At 54.1% G+C, this 18,039-nt stretch overlaps 2 long non-coding RNA genes across 3 annotated transcripts; both read left to right on the top strand.

The window, feature by feature from the left end:
• Window positions 1–308: 308 nt before the first annotated feature.
• Window positions 309–1,404, top strand: LOC128144762 (uncharacterized). The gene is made up of 2 exons (XR_008236193.1): window positions 309–845; window positions 982–1,404. It is a non-coding gene; the product is annotated as an uncharacterized LOC128144762 (long non-coding RNA).
• A 700-nt stretch (window positions 1,405–2,104) lies between these two features.
• Window positions 2,105–17,824, top strand: LOC128144761 (uncharacterized). Of its 2 annotated transcripts, none has more exons than XR_008236191.1 (4): window positions 2,105–2,279; window positions 15,792–16,062; window positions 16,240–16,345; window positions 17,458–17,824. It is a non-coding gene; the product is annotated as an uncharacterized LOC128144761 (long non-coding RNA). The 2 variants fall into 2 exon arrangements; XR_008236192.1 differs by lacking the exon at window positions 2,105–2,279 and adding an exon at window positions 15,232–15,272.
• The last annotated feature ends 215 nt before the right edge of the window (window positions 17,825–18,039 follow it).

The raw sequence follows: 18,039 nt of genomic DNA, 5'->3' as shown, positions 1-18,039 counted from the left end.
CAAAAGCTTTAGTGGCCTGTGTCAACAGCTGTACTGAAGATGATGCAAAAATACTTTTTGCTCTGCTCAGTCGTACTGTCTTCACAAACCTTCACAAAAAAAGGCAGCTTTGGATTCCTACCCAGTTTTATGCTAAAGTTTTGTTTTGTTTTGTTTTTTTGTTTGTTGGGTTTTTTTTTCCCCCTCTCTCAGGTGGATGTCAGCTGCCACCATTTCACCGTGGTTGCCCTTTCTTCTGCCGTGAAAGTACAAGACAGATGGAAAGATTCCGTAGTGGTCTGCAAGTACAAGGTACGCCTGCGATGTGTGTCTGCATTTTTCCAAAGGTACTTGTAGTATGGACTTTAAAGTTAACATTAAGAATGTGCCAACTCTCCTTCCACATTTTTTCTGTGAAATATTTTAATACGAATACTAAAACTAAGGTCTGTTCTGGAGCACGTTACGCCTACGCCAAGTTGACTTCCCTCTGTCTATTTCCTCTTCCTGAAAGCATGTAATCTTCTGTTTCCGTGCGCTTACTAGTAAATGATACCGTGAAAATAATTTTGTACTAAAAGAGGGGAGAAACTGTTCGTAAGAGTTCAGCTGTTCAGAAGAAACGGGCTTTGTTTTCACGATAAAAGCTTTATGCTTCTGCAGTCAATGAGTTTTTTTAAATATCTTATAGGAGTACTCGACAACCTTACTGAGATAACTAGCACCTGTACTAAAAGCAATCAAGGTCAAAGAAGAGACGCGGACAAAACAGGACAAACTGGCGTCGCTTCCGTGTGTTTTCCAGGTTTTCCCAGGAAGCATCAGCAGCCTTGTAACTAGTGACAGTGAGTCCTGAGGTGGTTTTGGTGAGTTACTGCTTCAATACTGTATTTTTATTGGATGTATATAAACATGGGCACACCCTTTTAGTGTAAAGTGAATTATTGAGATTTATTCTTTATTTTTCATTTTGCTTTTTGAAGTTTTCCACTTCACTTTCAGCTTTATTCACCAAACGAGCAAGATGCAAAGCAGCAGCAGCAGCGCAAGGGCTGTAGCTGTTGCGGTGGATCCGTAAGCGTAGATTCTGATTGCGTACGACCTCGTCCCGCAGCCTCCCAGGGTTATCTCCCTGCAGCAGTGCTGTAAGGAAGGGAGGAGACGTTTTCCAACACCGGCAAGAGTGTTTACTTGTATGCTAAGAAGGTGTTCAAAGTGGTATCGATTAGCCTAAATGCTGATTTTAAGCGTTCAAATCGCTCTTAACTTTTAAAGGAGGTGGTGTATTTCGAGCTGACCTGTTTACCTGGAATCCTCCTTTAGCTCAGCGACTCTTCTTGTGCACCCCCAGCCTCCGCTGGCAGGGCGGTATGAGAAGCTGGAAGGTCCTTGACTTAATATAAACACTGCTTAGCAACAACTAAAGCGTCGGTGTGTTGTCAACATTGTTCTCATCCTAAATCCAAAATGGCCCTGTACCGGCTACTCAGAAGAAAATAAACTTTATTCCAGCCGAAACCAGGACAACCCCAAACCCCCTGATTCTGGGTCTGCAACGGAAAAAACCGAACGAATTTGGGACTCCTGGGAAAGCCAAATCCGCCTGGATTTGTGCAGCTGGAAAGCAAAAAAACCCACCCCATTTTCATGCACAAAACCACAACCAAAAGATCTCCCCTTTTTATGTTGTGGAAAAGCACTGAAACACACCCCAAACTGAGTATTTTGAGAAAGCAGAAAACTCCCCAGTTTGGGGAAGATTGGGGGTGAAGCACAGGCAGTTTGAGGGGCATTGCTGGGGGTCCTCCCGGTGTGGATTCTCTGTTGCGGGTTATCCCAGGTGAGTTACCTGCTGTGGATCATCCCGGGTGGACTCCCTGGGGTAGGTCATCCCCACCCGTGTCCCCCCGTGCACCTTTGTAACCTCCCCTACCCTCCCGCCGTGTGTGTTTCTCCCCCATATGCCCCCCTGTTGCTCCGGCCCGCCCCCTTCACCCACGCGAGTTGTTTCCCCCCGCATCCCCTGCTCTCCTATCTCCTGCCCCCCCCCCTTTCCCTCCTCCGTATTCCACCCACCCCCCCCCATCATCCGTCAGGCTTCACCCCATTCTCTGTCATTTTTTTTCTTCTTTTCCTTACAAGTTGTTGTTTCTTTTTAATGATTCAACTGTTTTTGTTTCAAGCCACGAGTTTTCCCACTTCTGCCCTTCCGATTGTCTCCCCGTCCCACTGGGGGCGGGGGAGCGAGTGAGCGGTCGCGTGGGGCTTCGTTGCCGGCTGGCATTAAACCACGACACGAGGTGAGCTGGAAGCCCTGCCTGGCTAATGCTGGAGGCTCTCTGTGTTCCTCCTGCCGTCTTGACGGGCCGTCCTTGTTCTTCATTGCTGCTTTATAGCGAGCGCCTCTTGCTCCGTAAGCAGCAGTACTCGGGCCGTGCAGGTACTGCGCGTTGCAGGCAGCAAAGGGCAATTGTGACGCTTGCTGGCGGGAGCGGCAAGGAGTGCGGAGCCACGCTCCTGTAGGGAGCAAAGGTGGAACCTCGAGGGCTCTACGGTCATCTGCTGAGGACATCTAATATCCCGACACGCCTCTTTTGCTTTCCCTGCTTCCCGTCTAATTACTTTGCACGCCGGAGGGCAGGGCGGTAAGTAACACCGTGCAGCATCTCTTCGATAAGAGACAAGCCCCGCACAAGAAGCCTTGCGTGCGTGCAGGATTAGGAGAGCAGAGTTGTGATAGCACAGAGGTGAGGAAAGGTGCGCCCACCCCAACAGAGCCCCAGGATCGCCAGGGTATCGCTCACTTGCAGGTCAGCCGCTCGCATCTGGTCCGCTGGGACGCGCCGTTTCCTGCTGAACAGAGCTGCCCCTCTGGCACGAAGCAGCTTTGGGTCTCTCGTGGCCTGCCTTCAGGCTGTCACCTGAACCAGGCGTTATTTTTTTTTTTTTTTTTTAAATCTCTCGCCAGCATCTGTTGAGTGGCTGCTGTCCCTCCCACAACCCTGAAGCCACGTGCAGACGAATACAGCAGTCCCTGGGGCTTGGTCCAGGGCAACCCCCCCTGCTGTTTGCAGGTTCCCTGTGCTGCTTCTCCTCTCTAGAGAATGGGGTGGGGGGGCAGGGACAGAAGCGACCGCCTGCATTGTCTGTTGTTTGTGCTTGACTGCTGTAAAGGCTCCAGCCACTCGGGTGCTTTTTGGAACGGAGGCAATGAAGAGGACTGCCCGGGCTGCGAGTGGGGAAAGGGCAGGGCAATGTAAGCCCTGTGCCCCCAGTAAGTAGTTGCCACCTGTGGCTGGTCTCTACTGGGCTGAGCTGTCAGTGGTGTCTCATCCAGCTGATGCTCAGAAGAGGATCGTTGCGGGGGTGCTGCTGCCCGGCGAGCGCAGGTGGGAACTGGCGTTGGGGAGGCGCGCATGCGCGGTGGTGCGTGTGGCTGGGACCCCGCTGTTGCCTGGTAAAGGAGAGGCTGTACGGCAGCTGAGGAGGCGCGCATGCGCGCTGCTCCTTTTACGGTGCTCGCCGCTGTTGCCTGGCAACCGTAGCGCGACACGACGCCGCTGCAAACGCGCATGCGCGATGGCGCGGTTTACGGCGCTCGTGCTGCTGCCTAGTAACGAGGATGCTGTAAGGCAGGTCGGAAACCGCGCATGCGCGGTGCGCCTTTTACGGCGCTCGCCGCTGTTGCCTAGCAACCGTAGCGCGACACGACGCCTCGGCAAACGCGCATGCGCGGTGGCGCGGTTTACGGCGCTCGTGCTGTTGCCTAGCAACCGAGATGCTGTACGGCAGCTCGGAGGCGCGCATGCGCGGTGCGCCTTTTACGGCGCTCGCCGCTGTTGCCTAGCAACCGTAGCGCGACACGACGCCTCGGCAACCGCGCATGAGCGATGGCGCGGTTTACGGCGCTCGTGCTGTTGCCTAGCAACGAGGATGCTGTAAGGCAGGTCGGAGGCGCGCATGCGCGGTGCGCCTTTTACGGCGCTCGCCGCTGTTGCCTAGCAACCGTAGCGCGACACGACGCCGCGGCAACCGCGCATGCGCGGTGGCGCGGTTTACGGCGCTCGTGCTGTTGCCTAGCAACGAGGATGCTGTACGGCAGCTCGGAGGCGCGCATGCGCGGTGCGCCTTTTACGGCGCTCGCCGCTGTTGCCTAGCAACCGTACCGCGACAGGACGCCTCGGCAACCGCGCATGCGCGATGGCGCGGTTTACGGCGCTCCTGCTGTTGCCTAGCAACCGAGATGCTGTATGGCAGCTCGGAGGCGCGCATGCGCGCTGCGCCTTTTACGGCGCTCGCCGCTGTTGCCTAGCAACCGTAGCGCGACACGACGCCTCGGCAACCGCGCATGCGCGGTGGCGCGGTTTACGGTGCTCGTGCTGTTGCCTAGCAACCGAGATGCTGTACGGCAGCGGGGAGGCGCGCATGCGCGGTGCGCCTTTTACGGCGCTCGCCGCTGTTGCCTAGCAACCGTAGCGCGACACGACGCCGCGGCAACCGCGCATGCGCGGTGGAGCGGTTTACGGCGCTCGTGCTGTTGCCTAGCAACGAGGATGCTGTAAGGCAGGTCGGAGGCGCGCATGCGCGGTGCGCCTTTTACGGCGCTCGCCGCTGTTGCCTAGCAACCGTAGCGCGACACGACGCCGCGGCAACCGCGCATGCGCGGTGGCGCGGTTTACGGCGCTCGTGCTGTTGCCTAGCAACGAGGATGCTGTAAGGCAGGTCGGAGGCGCGCATGCGCGGTGCGCCTTTTACGGCGCTCGCCGCTGTTGCCTAGCAACCGTAGCGCGACAGGACGCGTCGGCAACCGCGCATGCGCGATGGCGCGGTTTACGGCGCTCGTGCTGTTGCCTAGCAACGAGGATGCTTTACGGCAGGTCGGAGGCGCGCATGCGCGGTGCGCCTTTTACGGCGCTCGCCGCTGTTGCCTAGCAACCGTAGCGCGACACGACGCCTCGGCAACCGCGCATGCGCGGTGGCGCGGTTTACGGCGCTCGTGCTGTTGCCTAGCAACGAGGATGCTGTACGGCAGCTCGGAGGCGCGCATGCGCGGTGCGCCTTTTACGGCGCTCGCCGCTGTTGCCTAGCAACCGTACCGCGACAGGACGCCTCGGCAACCGCGCATGCGCGATGGCGCGGTTTACGGCGCTCCTGCTGTTGCCTAGCAACCGAGATGCTGTATGGCAGGTCGGAGGCGCGCATGCGCGCTGCGCCTTTTACGGCGCTCGCCGCTGTTGCCTAGCAACCGTAGCGCGACACGACGCCTCGGCAACCGCGCATGCGCGGTGGCGCGGTTTACGGTGCTCGTGCTGTTGCCTAGCAACCGAGATGCTGTACGGCAGCGGGGAGGCGCGCATGCGCGGTGCGCCTTTTACGGCGCTCGCCGCTGTTGCCTAGCAACCGTAGCGCGACACGACGCCGCGGCAACCGCGCATGCGCGGTGGAGCGGTTTACGGCGCTCGTGCTGTTGCCTAGCAACGAGGATGCTGTAAGGCAGGTCGGAGGCGCGCATGCGCGGTGCGCCTTTTACGGCGCTCGCCGCTGTTGCCTAGCAACCGTAGCGCGACACGACGCCTCGGCAACCGCGCATGCGCGGTGGAGCGGTTTACGGCGCTCGTGCTGTTGCCTAGCAACCGAGATGCTGTACGGCAGCGGGGAGGCGCGCATGCGCGGTGCGCCTTTTACGGCGCTCGCCGCTGTTGCCTAGCAACCGTAGCGCGACACGACGCCGCGGCAACCGCGCATGCGCGGTGGCGCGGTTTACGGCGCTCGTGCTGTTGCCTAGCAACGAGGATGCTGTAAGGCAGGTCGGAAACCGCGCATGCGCGGTGCGCCTTTTACGGCGCTCGCCGCTGTTGCCTAGCAACCGTAGCGCGACACGACGCCTCGGCAAACGCGCATGCGCGGTGGCGCGGTTTACGGCGCTCCTGCTGTTGCCTAGCAACCAGAAGGCGGTCCTGGCGTTCGGGAGCCGCGCATGCGCGGTGGCGCGTTTTGCCGCCCTCCTGCTGTTGCCTGGCAACCAGAACGCGGCACAGGAGCTCGGGATCCGCGCATGCGCGCTGGCGGCGCCTTTCGCCGCCGCTCTCTTCCGCCACCTCGTGACCAATGTTCGGTACTGCCGCTGGGGAGCCGCGCTGGCGCCTCGTGCCAAGCGCTCGCCGCTGCCACCCTGCGACCAATGTTCGGTACTGCAGCTCGGAGGCTGCGAGTGCGCGGGGCTGCCCCCGTCCCGCACGTGCCGTCCGACGGTACCGGCAATGCGGTGCCGGCGGGAGGTGCCGCCGCGCCCGTTGCTTCCTCCCGGTAAGGAAACGCCGCTGGAAAGGAAAGCTTGCATGGGCTGCCTCTGCCTGGCCTCCCTTTCCGCGCGGCGTGGCGTGGGAGCACAAAGGGACAGGCGGGGCACTTACCGGCTGTGGGCAGGAGCTGCTGCGGCTGAAGCTGGAGAGGCCAGAGAAAGGTAGAGAAGAAGAAATGGAAGGCCGGCCGGCCGCCCGGCCAGCAGCTGCCTCCCGCTGCAGGCAAGAGAGAGCCTGCCTCTCCGCGTGTGGAAGGATCCCTCTTCGTAGTCCACAGCAGGTCACACCGCCAGGGTGCACTGCAGGGTCCGTGTGCAGCACCGTCGGTGCGGTACGGCCGCTTGGCGTGCGGGCGAGCGAGGCTCCGTGCCCAGGAAGCCTCGTCTTGCAAGACCTGTGAGACGCGTGTTCTCCTAGGGGGAGGACGGCCGTGCAGCCGGAGTTACGGAAGAGGAGGGGAGCGGGAGAGGAGCCGAAAGAAGCGTCTGAACTGGCAAAGTCTGCTGGCAGCGCCAAGAAAGAGAGCTGTGGTGAGCCCCGGGCCCTCGGGGCCCTGTCTCTCTCTCCCCTCTTCTGCGTTCTGGTCCCTCCCTGACCCTCCCCTGGCCCCCTCTCTTTCCCACACCGCTGCTTTTTTTTTTTTCCTTTCCTCCCTTGTACCTCTGATACTGAAAAGCCGGTCCAAGAAACTCTCGAAGGCTCGTTTTGGAGTTTTAGAAAGCAGGCATTCTTCATTGCAGCGCTGGATGCACGGGGGATAGTTCCACCTAGCGTGCGTGCCACAGCTTTAGCACAAATAGGTCATATAGACTAACTAATTGCATATGAATCAGATTAGTATACGTATACATAAAAATGATGGCAACTGATTATCATAGCACTGCCTACATCCGATCACGCGCAATGAAGGATCCATTTGAGACGAAGGGCTGCTTTTGCGACCACCGGCCCATTTGAAGGTCTTGCTGGCTGTCCTTGAAGTCTTTATTCTTGTCCTTGGTTCTTTGATCTTGAAGCTTAACGCAGTTTCAATCGCATGCGGTCAGTTTCAGCATTGTTCTCATCTAGTCATAAGAGCAAAGAACTGCAAAACTTAGGAGTACCTACCTCTGCTAGTTAATTGCTTGGCTATACTTTTGTCTATTGTTTCAATCATCGTGTTAGTGTAAGATTTCTAATAATTATTTACTAAATCTCACTTTTACAGTCACCTAGCAGCAAACCAGTTTCCACGGCTGGTACAAAATATTAAAACCATCCAAAACTATTTAGACGTGCCATACAGAATGTATGGAAATATGCTATCAGAGGTGTCCCAGGGGCAGGGGGAGCGTCGGGGGGGGCCCCGAGCCCCGGAGCGGACTCGCTGGCAGGACTCGTTAGGCACGCGACTGACCAAACGGACACCGGCCGGGCTGCGTTTGCGCTCCCTTTGCACGGGGCGAGGGGCCGTGAGGGAGCCCAGGGGAGGAGGAGGTGAGGTGCTGGGGGGCGTCGGGCCATGCCCCCCCTGTTCCTGCTGGGCTCCAGCTGTTGCAAATATTCTGGTAAAGAAATCAAAATTTAATCACATAGAAGAGTTAGGTTTGATTAAGAAGTAAAATTGTGAAGCGTAATGTATAGGATTGTTACGTTTGAAACGTAGCCATAGAAACTTTAGGAACTGCGTTACGTGTGACTATCGGAGCCTTAATATTGTTAAAGTTGGAAATAGCTAACCCTAGAAACCTCACCAGGAAGTTACAGGTTTTTCTATGTTCCGTTTCAAGAAACGAAGGAAACCGTCGTGGACGCCAGTTTGCTGCTTGGAAACCCCCTTACCCTTCCCATCTTGATTTGAGTATCGAAGATTCCAGGCAGTAGAGCTAAGTGTAACTGACCAATGATTGTTTTTAAATAAGAATATTGATAAGGTTATATAATCAAAGGACCAATCCTTAGAAAGGTTAAATTTAAGAACGAGCATAGTATGCCTTTTTATGGAAAGAGCTTACGTAACAATGACCTGACAGAAAAAGTCTGTAAAAACTGACGGATTTTGATACTAAGTGGGACACGCCTTTGGAGGAGCGATCCCCCGTGTCCCCAGCGCTGCGATAAACGAAGTGCCCGCTTCTTAACTTCACGTTGGTGTTAAGGAGTTCTATTCCGGATTTCGGTAACGGTTTTGGCGACCCAGACGGGACCTTGCGAGTGAGACTGGACGAGATCGAGTGTCGATCAAACTCCGGCCGGCGCCGAGGTATTCTCGGGGAGAACCATCGCCCTCAACTCACAAAGCTCCTCGCACCGTTCCCTGGAAAAAAGGTAAGGCGCTGCTTCTTTGGAATTTGTTTGGAAAGCCTGCCCGTGAGGCGCGGCGAAAGCTTCGCAGGGTTGGGGCTTGGAGGGTACCCGTTTGCAGTGGAAGCCTAGGCGTCTGCCCCCAAGTCGTAAGTGAAAGCTATTGCTGGGTTGGACTTTGTGTATTATTTGGGACAACTGTCATTTGCATTTGTTTGGTATTTGGGATTTGAATGTATATAAGTATAATGGCATTAGCAAAATTGTTTAAGAATAAGAGTGCAGGAAATAGAACTGCTGATGAAAAGACACCAAAAACATCACCGTTGGGATGTTTATTGGCACACTGGGGTGAATTGCAGGAAAAATGGGAAACAAACAGAACTTTGAGTTATAATACTATATTGCAATTACTGTTGTTTTGTAGGAGAGAGAGTAAATGGAATGAAGTGCCATAGGTAGAGTTGTTCTTTTTAAGTGAACGCAGCTGACGGGGACCGGAGGGGACTCTCCCAGCAGAAGCTCTGGTTACAGCTAAACTGGGAGAACAGAAAATTGAATATGAATTGACGCTAGAGTCACCTTTTCAGTTTTAAATACCTTAGAGGGAGAGTTAAGTTTTGAAGAAATTGGTGGTGTTGGCGCAACAAGTGAACGAGAAACTAGACCCTTCTTTAAATCTTTAACAATGAAATTAGGAAAGCAATGGGTCACTCAGCAGTTTTTGTATGTGCCAAATTCTCCTAAACTCCTGTTAAGGGGAGATCTACTGGAGAACTTAGAGGCAGAAATTAAATTAAAAAATGGAGAGATTAAAATTTTAATTCCAGAAACTAAACGTATCGAAGCAGTGGCTTTGTTGTTACAGGATGGTTACCGAAAGCAGAAGATCATACCAGTCAAAGTATAATGCTGTAATTCCAATCGTCTGGACTGGGAAGTTCCCGGTAAATCCAAAAAGCAGAACCTGTGAGACTGGATTTAAAGCCAGGATCGAATCCGCTAAGAATTAAGCCATAGCCCCTAAAACTGGAAAGCCGGAAAGGGTTAGTATTGATAATACAAAAATTTTTAAGATATAAATTGTTAACAGAATGTGAATCCAAATATAACACCCCGACCTTGCCTGTTAAAAGGCTAATGAAAAAGATTATAGATTAGTTCAACACCTCAGAGCAATAAATCAAATAGTACAAGATATTCATCCGGTAGTAGCAAATCCTTATACTTTGTTAACAACCCTAACAGAGAAACGAGAATGGTTCACAGTGTTAGACTGAAAAGATGCCTTTTTCTGTATTCCCTTGGATCCCAACAGTCAAGAGCTTTTTGCTTTTGAATGGGAAAATCCTGAGACTGGGAGAAAAAGACAATATACACGGACAGTCTTGCCTCAAGGCTTTAAGAATAGTCTTACCATCTTTGGAAATCCATTGGCACGAGAATTAGAGCTTTGGAAGAAAGAAAATAATCAAGAAATCTTGTTGAAATGTATGGATGATCTGTTAATTGTAGCTGAGATGGAAGAACAATGCACAAAGTTAACTATTAACTTTTTGAACTCTTTGGGAATCAGTGGATAGCGAGTGTCAAAAGAAAACACCCAAATAACCCAGAAAGAAGAAACTTATTTGAGTTTTAAAATCCTAAAAGGACAGAGACAATTAGGAACTGAGAGCAAAGAGGCAATTTGTCGTTTCCCCGAACCTAAGACTAACAAATTAATGAAGAGCATTTCCGGGAACGGTTGCGTGGTGTCACCTGTCGATTATCAGTTGTGGCTTGCGGGTCCGACCTTTATAGGAGCAGCTCAAAACCTCAAACAATGGATTGGACTGATGCCGAGAAAGCTACTTTCAAGGAATTGAAACAGGCTGTAATAGGGGTGCCAGCCCTAGGCCTGCCGGATCTCACAAAGACATTTGAACTTTTCACTCGCGAAAGAAGAGGTATAGCCCTGGGCATCCCGGCCCAATATTTAGGGCCAAGTGGGCGAGCTGTGGCCTGCTTCTCGAAGCGATTAGATCACGTGAGTCTGGGATGCTCTGGTCGTCTGAGAGCCGTCGCTGCAACTGCGCTACTGATCCAGGAAGCTCCTAAGTTCACCTGAGGACAAAGGATCGCTGTACGTTTCCCATACGATAACTGTTGCGCTAAAACAGAAAGGGGGGCATTGGTTATCCCCTAGCAGAATGCTGAAATACCGAGTGGTGTTGCTGGAACAAGATGATGTTTACTTAAAAACTACTACCACCGTTAACCCTGTTGCGTTTTCAACAACTGATCAAGTTAAAGGAGAACTGGAACGTGACTGCTTGCAGACAATCGAAAGAGTTTACCCCAGCTGACTGGATCTCTGAGATGTGCCGCTAGAAGCAGCAGACTGGGAACTGTATACCGACGGAAGCGGTTTCATCTGTGAAGGAAAACGTTTATCCAGATAGACAATAACAACCGAGGAGGTAATTGCGTTGCGAACTTTGCCTTCGATGACATCTGCCCAAAAGGCTGAATTGATAGCTCTTATTCGAGCTCTGGAACTAAGTCAAGGAAAGCGAGTCAACATTTGGACAGACTCAAAGTACGCTTTTGGAGTAGTACGTGCGCATGGAGCAATATGGAGAGAGAGAGAGGACTGTTATCTGCACAAGGAACCACCATTCAGCATGCAGAACAAATACCGAAATTGTTAGAAACCGTTCAAAAACCAACAGCAGTCACGATAACGCGCTGTAAAGCGCACCAGTTAGGTAAGACTGTTCCTAACGCAGGTAACCGACTGGCTGATAAAGCTGCTAAAGAGGCTGCAGAAAAAGGCATCCTAGCGCTAGTTCCAGAGAAAAGTATAAAATTGCCTAAAGAAACTCCAAATTATAATGAAAAAGATGGAAGAATTAATTGTTAGATTGCAGGCTAACAAAATGAAACAGGACAGGCTGTAACACCGACAGGTCAAATAATAGTCCCGCCCACAATAATAAGAGAAATTGCCCGAGCTGAACATAACAAAGTATATCGGGGAACAGAAAGTAAAATATGACAAAGATTGTTTAAACAATTATAAGCGGATGTGAAATTTATATATAAAATGATCCCCAAATCAGTAATAAGATTATCTTTGGAATTATTAAATAAGGAAATTTTTTAGGGGGATACTAGCAAATTGATTTTATAGAATTGCCTTGAAAAGAAGGATCTACCCTAGTTTTAGTGGATATCTTTACTGGGTGGCCCGAGGCTTTCCCTTGTCACACCGACAAAGCAAGAGAAGTAGTTAAAGTCTTGCTCAGAGAGATAATACCAAACTATGGGGTGCCTGTAAGAATGTCATCTGACAATGGCCCTCATTTCATAGCAAAGATGATGAGACAAGTCGAGCAAAGTATTATCTATAGATTGAGACTATCACACCCCATATAGACCACAAGCAAGGGGGCGGGGGGGGGGGGGGGGGGGGGGGGAGAAAGAATGAACTATACCCTCAAGCAACGGTTGAGTAAAATTTGTCAGGAAACCTCACTCACATGGGTTAAAGCCTTACCCATGGCTCTATTAAGAATCAGAGTATAGCCAGAAGAGAAAGAAAATTTAAGTCATTATGCAATGTTATATGAAAGACCGTATCAAGAGTCCTATGTTCTGAGTATCTGGAGTGGCTTTGGAGATATGTTTTTAAAAGGTGTTATGAATTCTTTGAGAAATTCTTTTCAAGAACTTCGTCAGTATGTCTCCGCAGCTGGACCCTTAGAATTGGACGTAGCAGCGCATCCCTTCCGACCAGGAGATTGAATATATATAAAATCACTGAGAAGTGGAAAGGACCGTATCGAGTCATTTTAACAACACTTAGAGCAGTAAAGGTCTGGGCGAAGAACCTTGGCTTCATTATTCAAGACTAAAGAAAGCACCAACAGGAAATTGGAAGTCTAAAGAAACTGGCCCTTTGAAACTGAAAACCTATAAGTAAGTTTCACGTTATCTATTTGGGAAAACAATTGTGTAAAGTTTATAATATTGGGGTTGCTATTAGGAATATTGTCAAGGGCAGTAATCTTTTTGTGTGTTATAGGGTTTAAGTATTTTTTTTGAGGGGTTCTAAACATAAGATAAACAAAATGAAACAATTATTGTTTGAGCTATTAATCTTGATATTAACCGTTTCTGTAATTTTGATTAAAAAAAAAAATTCTAGTTTTGGAATTGATTCGAAGTTTTGTAAAGACACAAAATTTAACCTCGATAACAGCCTGCCTTCCGATTCCAAAGTCAGATGAAAATCTAGTTCCGTGGAGAATACTGACACTGAATTTAACCAAAACTTGAGAAAAGACGTAGAACAATGAGAATCATTTTAGCAAATTAAATTGGATGGATTTAAAAGGCAATTATTTTTTTAAATTTGAAAGAAGGAATTATAGCATTTTGAATTATAACATTACCAAACCATCCACCTCACGGACAAAAGAATAAATTTATCGCCCTTCGGGAGAAACTTGTACAAAGACCCCTTGGGGCTGTCAGTTGCCAAAACCGTAGAGACAAGTGCAGAAAGGAACTTGGGACCATATTTAAAATATAAAACGATGTTTAGAATTTACTGGAGTTCCAGGATCCTTGTTAGATCCACCCAGAGTCAGGACCATCTAGGGAAATTTAGATTGGTTTAGACATACAGAGAAAAATCGCACATCCTAAAGAGAAGGGTATGAAAGTTTAGACTTGCAACTCCTCTGACCCCAAAATCCAAAGACTTTCTCTAGTAGCTAAAGCTCTAAGATGGGGCATGTATTTGTAGAAAGTAGAATAATATTTTAAATGATCCTGGGTCCCCTCTTAATAATGGAAAAAAATTAGCTTGGAAGTGACTGTATTAAAGGACAGGTGAAAAGTTTAGGGTTAACTGTGTGGGTGAATAGTGATGATAGATGCTCCACTCACCTCTTCCTGAAGGACAAAAGCAAATAATGGACTTTAGACTTAATAACTCTATCCTCTCTCTGGAAGAAATCTCCCTTGTGGCCTCGACGGTGGACCTGGGTAAATCGAAAAGATGATACCTGGCAATTGCCAAGTCTTAGAACTAAAATAAGACGGGTATTAAAATCTGTATTTTTACCCCAGTGAACAGCTCGTCAAGAGTCATCTTACTTTGACATCTTTCATTCCATAAACGAAGCGCCTGCTTCTGAACTTCCCATGGGTGTTGTGGAGTTTTATTCGGGATTTCGGTACCGCAGCTGCGGGCCGGGGCTGGAGGAGCCCCAGGTGCGGGCAGTGAGGCTGATGGCGACGGCCCCTCCCTGGGAAGGGGGGGCTGCCGGGGGAGGGGCCGCGGCGGGGCCGGTGGGAGCCCAGGCAGGAGCGGAGCAGAGCAGAGCGGTGGCCGGGCTGCGGCTGCCCCTCGGGAGAAGGTGAGCGGGGCCGGGCGCCCCTCGGACCGCGACCGTCCCAGGCGGGGGTGGCCCGGGGGAGGTGGGGGCCGCCTGTGCCGAGGCCGGGGGGGGGGGCCGGGGCCCTGGGGGCTCGCGGGGGGCCGGGAGCACGTGGGCCTGGGGGGGCCCGGGCCCCGTGGCGGGGCTTGCGCGATCGCCCGGCGGGTCCCGGGGAAAGCCCCGAGGAGGACGGCGGGGTCCGTGCCGGACGCGCGGAGCGGCAGCGGGGCGGGGCCGCGCCGTGCCGGAGCGGCGGCGGCGGGCGCTGCCCGGAGCCGGGCGCTGCCCGGAGCCGGGCGCTGCCCGGAGCCGGGCGCTGCCCGGAGCCGGGCGCTGCCCGGAGCCGGGCGCTGCCCGGAGCCGGGCGCTGCCCGGAGCCGGGCGCTGCCCGGAGCCGGGCGCTGCCCGGAGCCGGGCGCTGCCCGGAGCCGGGCGCTGCCCGGAGCCGGGCGCTGCCCGGAGCCGGGCGCTGCCCGGAGCCGGGCGCTGCCCGGAGCCGGGCGCTGCCCGGAGCCGGGCGCTGCCCGGAGCCGGGCGCTGCCCGGAGCCGGGCGCTGCCCGGAGCCGGGCGCTGCCCGGAGCCGGGCGCTGCCCGGAGCCGGGCGCTGCCCGGAGCCGGGCGCTGCCCGGAGCCGGGCGCTGCCCGGAGCCGGGCGCTGCCCGGAGCCGGGCGCTGCCCGGAGCCGGGCGCTGCCCGGAGCCGGGCGCTGCCCGGAGCCGGGCGCTGCCCGGAGCCGGGCGCTGCCCGGAGCCGGGCGGGGGGTGCCGCGCCGTGCCGGAGCGGCGGCGACGGGGACTGACCGGAGCCGGGCGGGGGGTGCCGCGCCGTGCCGGAGCCGGCGGCGGGAGCGCGCCGGAGCTGCCCGGAGCGGCGCTGGGGGCTCGGCGGGGACTGCGGCTGCGCCGGCGTGGGGGTGGGCGGAAACAGAAGCGGCGTCCCCTCGGGGCATGCCGGGAGCTGTAGTTTCCGCGGACTCGGCGGCCGGGCAGCCGCGTGGCTCTCGGGCGCGGCGTAGTCCTCGCTGCTGCCGCCGCCGCGGCCCCCGGAGTGCGACCAGGTCAGACTCAGGAGCGTTGCCGGTTTCGCGTGGTTTTCCGCGGGCTTCCCGCTGCGCCCGCTCCCCGACCAGCCCTCCCGGGCGCATGCGCCGTCCTGCGCGTGGGGCAGCCCGGCGTTGGCGCGCCGGCTCCGGCCCCTCCGGCGCATGCGCGGTCCCCGGGAGCAGCGTGGCGGCGCGCGGGTCTTGGCGGCAGCGGGCGAGCGCCGGGACCGCGGGTGAGGCGAGCGATCCCCTCGGGCGGGGGCGAGGGCGAGGGCGAGGGGTGCCTCCTGCCCGCTGGCCGCCCGGGGCTGGCGGGACGGGAAGCTGCGAAGCGGCCGCCGCGGCAGGCTGCCGGTCCGCCGGAGGCGAGCCGGGCCAGGGCAGCGCCGGGGAGTTCCCCGAGAGAGAGCCGGTAGAAGGGAAGAGGGGACGGAGGCGGGCACCCCCCAGGCGCGGCCAGCGGGCGCCCGCCCGAGTCGCCAGAGCTCCCCCGGCCCCGCTCGGCCCGTGCGGCTGCCCCCAGCTCCAGCCCCTCCCCTGAAGCCTGCGCTGTAGCCGCAGGCAGCCCCCGAGCCCTGTCGCGAGGGCAGCAAGCTGGCCCTGCGGTGGTCTGGAGTCTCCCTTAACAGGGGTGCCGTTAGCAGCGGCGCGGGGAACGAGCGGCGTCTGCGGAAGCCCCTGCGGAAGGAGGGGCTCCGGCCAGGGTCGAGCTGCGGTAATAATGGTCACTGCTGCCTCTTTCCTTCTCCCAGAGGCCACGCTGTGGGTGCGGTTGTCTGTTCGTCCCCTGGGGATGCCGTTGACTGCAGCAGCCTCAGGCTTGCGTGGGCTGTCTCTGCCTGGCCTCCCTCTCCTCGCGGCGCGGGAGCGCAGAGGGACAGGTGGAGCGCTTACTGGCTGTGGACAGGAGCTGCTGAAGCTGACGCTGAAGCTGGAGAGGCCACAGAATGGTAAAGCTGCTGAAGAATAAAATAAAGAGGATCCAGCCACCAGCTGCAGACAGGAGATAGCCTGCCTCTCCAGGTGAGGATGGATCCTTCCTAGTGTAGTCCTCAGCAGGTCCGATCACCAGTGTGCACGGCAGGGTCTGTATGCATAACCAAAACCACAGTACAGCCATGTAGTGTGTGTGCATGTGAGGCTGTGTTTCTAGGAAGCCTCATATTGTAAGAGCTGGAAGACACCAATCTATTCTCTTAGGTGGATGACAGTCAAGTGAGTGCAGCTACAGAGGAGGAAGGGAGAGGGAGAGAGAGACAGACATGTCTGAACTGTCAAATTCTCCCAGCAGCTCCAACAGCAGGAGGTACAGCGAGTCCTGGACCCCTGGGGCTGTGTCACCCCTCTTCTGCATCTCAGTCCCTCCCTGCCCCCACCTTCTCTTTCTCTCACTGCTTTAATTTTTTTGTGTTTTTTTTTTTTCTGTACCTCTCCCTTTCTTGTTCTCTAAGTCCCCCTCTTTCTCTGTTGTTCTGCCTCTCTGTTTTCTTTTTCTCTCTGCACTTCTGACCTGTCCCATCCCTCTTTTTTTTATTCTCTGTCTCTGCCTTGCAGCCCATCACTCCTTTGTCTTTCTCCATCTATCCGTCTGTCTTCTTATCCCAATCTTGTTAATTCCTCCCTGTCTGCCCTTTAGCCCTTCACAATTCCCACCGCTCTCACCTGTCTGATGCTGTGTCTCTATTTTTAAATTCCTTTCTCTGCCCTGTATTCTGGATACACTTTTACTTTCTTAGATTCTCTTGTTCCAGGTCCCTGTCCCTATGTTTTAACTTCTTCCCTCACTGTCCCATAGCCCATTTTTGTCTTTATTATTCTCTCTCTGTCTGGTTCCCTGTCCCTATTCTTTATTTCCCCTCTCTCTCCCCTTTAGATCATCAGTGTTTTTGATATTTCTCAGTCTCTCTCATCTACCTCACTGTCCCGTTTTTTAATTCTTCCGTTTGCCCTGTGGCTCATCACTAATATTTGTTTTTATCCATCTCTCTGTCTGGTACCCTCTCCTTTTTTATTAGTTCCTCCTCTCTGTCCTGTAGCCCATTGCTATTTCCCCACCCTGTCTCTCTCTGTCTCCCTTTCCTTACTTTTCAATCCCGCCTCTCTGCCCTGTAGCCGATCACTGTTGTAGTGAGTTTGTGTGGCAAGCTGGGGCAGGGGAGTGGATAGGGGCTGCAGGGGTGGGTTCTGTGAGAAGACACCAGGACTTGCCCCCATGTTGGGCACAGCCAGTTCCAGCTCCAAGATGGAGCTGCTACTGGTCAAAGCTGAGCCAACCAGCAACGCTGGTAGCACCTCTGTGATATTTAAGAAGGGCTAAAAAAAAGCTGTGCAGAAGCTGTCAGTCCTGCAGACACCAAGGTCAGTGAAGAAGAAAAAGGAGGTGGTGATCCAGGTCCTAAAGCAGAGATTCCCCTGCAGCCTGCAGTGAAGACCATGGTGACACAGGCTGTCCCCCTGCAGCCCACGGAGGTCCATGGCGGAGCAGATATGCACCCTGCAGCCGATGGAGGACCCCTCGCCAGAGCAGGCGGATTCACCCGAAGGAGGCTGTGACGCTGTGGAGAGGAGCCCACACTGGAGCAGGTTTTCTGGCAGGACCTGCGGCCCCATGGGAGTGACACCACACTGGAACAGAAGAAGAGCACAAAGAAGGAAGGAGCAGCAGAGACAACTTGTGATGAACTGACTGCAACCCCCCCCTCCTTCTCCCCCTGTGCTGCTCGGTAGGAGGAGGTAGAGAAGTCAGGAGTGAAGATGAGCCCAGGAAAAAAAGAGAGGGGTGGGGGGAAGGTGTTTTTCAGATTTGTTCGTATTGTACTCTGATTTTGACTGACAATAAATTAATTTCCCCAAGTCGAGTCTGTTTTGCCTGTGACAGTAATTGGTGAGTGATTGCTCTGTCCTTATCTTGACCCACAAGCTTTTTTGTTGTATTTTCTACCCTCCGGTCTTGTTGAGGAGGGGGAATGGTAGAGTGGCTTGGTGGACGCTCATCAGCCA

Source organism: Harpia harpyja, chromosome 8 (genome assembly GCF_026419915.1).
Source record: "Harpia harpyja isolate bHarHar1 chromosome 8, bHarHar1 primary haplotype, whole genome shotgun sequence".
In the NCBI taxonomy this organism is placed as follows: domain Eukaryota; kingdom Metazoa; phylum Chordata; class Aves; order Accipitriformes; family Accipitridae; genus Harpia; species Harpia harpyja.
The sequence above is the reverse complement of the archived record's forward strand: the minus strand, read 5'-3'. Positions and strand labels throughout refer to the sequence as shown.